At 38.9% G+C, this 4,973-nt stretch overlaps 1 non-coding gene across 1 annotated transcript; it reads right to left on the bottom strand.

Annotated features, from left to right (window-relative positions):
- Window positions 1-3,453: 3,453 nt before the first annotated feature.
- Window positions 3,454-3,525, bottom strand: TRNAA-AGC (transfer RNA alanine (anticodon AGC)). Its single transcript has one exon. It is a non-coding gene; the product is annotated as a tRNA-Ala (tRNA).
- Between the last annotated feature and the right edge of the window lie 1,448 nt (window positions 3,526-4,973).

Raw genomic sequence — 4,973 nt, 5'->3', positions numbered from 1 at the left:
CTAGTTACAGGATGCCAGTGCCTAGTGACAGAGCAAGTGAAATGTGGTCATTTTTCCCCTCCAGGTTGGAAGGTACACTGTACCCCACAGGGCTCCAACCCAGATCAGACCAGGCTCTTCCCACAGCTTTATTGCCAATGGTTTGGGCTGCTGCAGTCTGGTCTTGCCTCACTCTCCAAACTGGTGCTGAGGCTCTTGGCTGCTGGATTCATAATTCATGTGCATCCACACACTCCACAGAGGACCACAGTGTCCCTCTAATTTGGTTCAAAGTCTCTTACCTGAGATTGCACTCTCTTTACTATTTTTCAACTGTCTTCCCCTAGACTAGAGCAGTAATCTCACTCCCTATTCCACCATCTTGGAATCCTCTTAATAAATATTTTTAATGGGGACAGTGCTGTGGAATAGCAGATTAACCTGCCACCTGCAGTGCCGGCATCCCCTATGGGCACTGGTTTGTGTACTGGCTGCTCCACTCCAGATCCAGCTCTTTGCTATAGCCTGGGGAAGCAGTGGAAGATGGCCCAAGTCGTTGGGCCCCTGCACCCATGTGGGATATCTATAAGAAGCTCATGGATCCTGTCTTTGGATCAGCCCAGCTCCAGCCATTCTAGCCAGTTGAGAAATGAGCCAATTGATGAAAGACCTCTCTCTCTCTCTCTCTACCTCTCCTTCTCTTTCTGTGTAACTCTTTAAAATAAATAAATAAATCTTTAAAAATTCATACCATAGCTCTGCATAGAATTATTACAAACTCATTAACATACCAAGAAGATGTTTAAAGGACTAAACAAACTGAAGTAAGCATTCATAATGGAAAAGAAAAATTAAGAATGTAGACCTGATATTTTTGAAAAAAAAAAAAAAAACAATGAATGTGAAGTAACGCTGTAAGATGTATCATTGAAATTAATAGAAAATACACAAATAAATAAAATTCTCCCAAGTGTGTACTAGAATTTGGTGTGAATATTGGTGGGATTTCAGATTGATGAAGATAGATTACAATAAATCTTATGGGAAATGAGCTTGTCACTGGGGGAGGGAGGAGTGTTAATGCACACATCCAGGCAAGGTAACCAAACATAGAAGAACTTGAATAAATCACTAAATATTATATTTCAGTAAGACAAATCCATTTAAAATGTGGCAGTAAGCCCAAGAAACTCAAAGCCAAAACTGAAATATTTAAATACACAGAAGTAAGCATATTAACACAAAATGCATTATAAGAAATGTTTTAAAAATTTTCTGAGGTATGGGGGCTGGCATTGTGGCATAGTGAGATAAACTTCCTCCTAGGGTGCCAGCATCCCATATGGGTGCCACTTTGTGTCCCAGTTTTTTCTCTTGCAATCCAGCTCTCTGCTATGCCCAGAAAAGTAGTAGATGACCCAAGTTCATGGGCCTCTGTACCCACATGGAAGACCCAGGAGAAGTTCCTGGACCCAGCCTTCATATCATCCCAGCTCCAGCCTATGTGGCCATTGGGGACTGAACCAAAAGAAGGAAGACCTTCCTCTCTGTCTCTCCCTCTCTCTGTAACTCTATCTTTCAAATATATAAATAAAACTTTAAAAAATTATAAGATATGAATCATAGGGTTTTTACTTTAGGTAATGTGTTTTTACTTTAGGTAATTACTCCATTGCATAATGAACTTCTAAAAATCAATAGAACAAAACCTAATAACTAAACAAAAAATGGACAAAATATGTATGGATTGTTTTTTTAAAAAAGGACAAGTGAGTTTAGATATATGAATAGAAATGCAACCTCACTGGCATATATTAACAAAAACAACCCTGAAATCATCATTTTTACCTATCAGATTGGCAAGATTCCTAAAAGGATGAGAAGGCTATATTGGCCAGGCTTACTGGAAAAACAAACCATCACATATATTACCAGAGAATTGGACCCAGATCCAATGATCATGACATCTACATAAGGCAATAAGATGGGGCCAGTGCTGTGGCATAATAGGCTAAACCTCCACTTGAGGTGTCAGCATCCCATATGGGCACTAGTTCATGACCCAGATGCTCTTCATCTGATCCACCTGTCTGCTTATGGCCTGGGAAAGCAGTGGAAGATGGTGAAAGTGCTTGAGCCCCTTTACACATGTGGGAGACTCAGAAGATGCTCCAGGTTCCTGGCTTCAGTTCAGCCCTGCTCTGGTTGTTGCTTCATTTGGGGAGTGAAGCAGCAGATGGAGGACGTCCCTTTGTGTCTCACCTTCCCTTCTGTAACTCTGCTACTCAAATAAATAAATACATCTTTTTAAAAAATATGACAATATTTATCAAAATTATGAGTTCTTATAGTCTTTAATTCAGTAACTCTAGTTGTAGTAGCTTAATCTAGAGGTTTACCTTCACCTATGTGAATGAACATATTTCACTGATATCTATTACAGCATGTATTGTTACAAAAACAAAATTTGGAATAAGGAACCAGTTAAAAAAACTGAGGAACATCTGTATTATAAACCATGGGTCCCAAAATAATGGGGAAGTGATTTAGGTAATGATGTGATTGTCTCAGAGAGGGGGCACCATTCATGAGGAAGACACAATATAGCAATCAATTAATCTATAATCTATAAATTTAATGTAGTTCTTCTATTTATTTATTTATTTATTTATTTATTTATCTATTTATTTTGGCAGGCAGAGTGGATAGTGAGAGAGAGAGACAGAGTGAAAGGTCTTCCTTTGCCGTTGGTTCACCCTCCAATGGGTGTCATGGCTGGCGCGCAGCGGCCAGCGGACCACACTGATCCGAAGCCAGGAGCCAGGTGCTTCTCCTGGTCTCCCATTGGGTGCAGGGCCCAAGCACTTGGGCCATCCTCCACTGCACTCCCTGGCCACAGCAGAGAGCTGGCCTGGAAGAGGGACAACCAGGACAGAATCCGGCTCCCTGACCAGGACTAGAACCCCGTGTGCCGGCGCTGCAAGGTGGAGGATTAGCCTATTGAGCCACAGCACTGGCCTAATGTAATTCTTAATCTCAAAAAGCTTTTCTGAAGATCTTGACAAGCCGAATACATGTGCAAAACTCCAGGATGAAAAGAATAAGGAGAGAGATGCACAGCCCTACAAACCCTGTTCTATTATCACTCAAAATCTCGAGCCCTGTGGTATACTTCAGGGAATAAGAACTCTTTCTTAAGACAAAATAGGATATTGATAAATATTGGAATCCCCTGGCATGATTGTTAAGTCCACCATTTAGGGCAAGTCTGATTGAGCATGTCCCAAATTGTACATCTCCTCCCTCTCTTATTCCTACTGTTATATTTAACAGGGATCACTTTTCAGTTAACATTTAAACACCTAAGAATAATTGTGTGTTAATTACAGAGTTCAACCAATAGTACTAGAACAAAACAACAAAAAAAAAACACTAGTCTATGATTTTGGAACAAGCCAAGCTCATGGAGAGGCCTGGAGGTGCTGGGGATCGAACCCAGGGCCTCGTGCATGCTAAGCATGTGCTCTACTACTGAGCTACACCCCCAACAATATAATCCAGTGGCCCAACTGGGACTAGAACCCAGTGTGCCAGTGCCACAAGGAGAAGGATTAGCCTATTAGGCCATAGCCCAGGTACAAAGAGGAACTTGGTACATTATAAAGAAATTATTAATATTTCAGTGAGGATAGTGCCAAATTATATTTTGCTTGAATCTAAGTTTACAGATTTAATTTCAAGCTTACAAGAAACATGAGATTAAATAAGTTAAATGAACATTAGGAAATACTCAGACAAAACTGAATACAATAGATTCTACAAAGGTATTGTTTTTTGCACTTTAAACAAACAGCTAAAACAACATCTTTTAAACAACTGGAAAGATCTAAAAGATATTTTTGATATAATAGCATATTTGGCAATTATTACTAGTTTGGTATTGCATTTATGTAGGAGACTGTCCGTATTTTAAGTTGCATAATGAAATATTGAGGACTGAAATGTCTTAATATCTGCAACTTACCTGAAATGAGTTCAACAAAATTTACATATGCACTTGCACATCCACTGGTACACAGCAAAATAATATAAATTACTAATTCTAGATTGCAGGTATGTAGAACATCACTGTATGATTTTGTTTCTGTGTACTAAACTTTTCATAAAAATATTGGAAAATCAGGTGGAAAACATTATATACTCAACAAATATTGTCATAAAATCAACTGTTCTTATAAAAATATATTCTTGACATTTTAGGAGAAAACAAGAAAAAAGCACATGATACGTATAAAAATAAAAAGTATCATTTCTCAGATTAAGACAGAACTTCTTAAGGCACAGAATATAAGTCATGGTGCTGGTGCTGTGGCATAGCAAGCAAATCCACCATCTGCATTGTCAGCATCCCATATGGTCACCAGTTTGAGTCACAGCCGCTCCACTTCTGTTTCAGCTTTCTGCTATGTCCTAGGAAACAGTGGAGGATGGTCCAAGTCCTTGGGCCCCTGTACCCACATGTGAGACCTGGAAGAAGCCCCTGGCTCCTGGCTTTGGATCGGTGCAGCTCTGGCTGTTGAGGCCAATTGGAGAGTGAACCAGATGATGGAAGACCTCTCTTTCTCTCTCTCTTCCTCTCTCCTTCTGTAACTCTGACTTTCAAAAAAATAAATAAATCTTAAAAAAGAATGTCATGAGAAAAAAAGATGAATTTGATTTCACTACATTGAATAAAAAGTAAATAAAAATACCAAAACAGGTAAAAAGAAAAATCAGGACTAGAAGATATAACCTAAAAAAAATTAATATCTATAGGAACTAATAAACATCAGTGGAAAAGTAGAAAAAAATACATGAGATAATAGCAGAGAAACTCACCCTCAGATAGCAAGCTCAAAATCCCATAAATATATCTCAAGTTATGTGATTATGGTAGTATCAATAGAAATTTGACACTATCACACACAGATTGGCCAAGAATAGGGAAAAAAAAA

The sequence above is a fragment of the Lepus europaeus genome, chromosome Y (assembly GCF_033115175.1).
Source record: "Lepus europaeus isolate LE1 chromosome Y, mLepTim1.pri, whole genome shotgun sequence".
Lineage (NCBI taxonomy): Eukaryota > Metazoa > Chordata > Mammalia > Lagomorpha > Leporidae > Lepus > Lepus europaeus.
The sequence above is the reverse complement of the archived record's forward strand: the minus strand, read 5'-3'. Positions and strand labels throughout refer to the sequence as shown.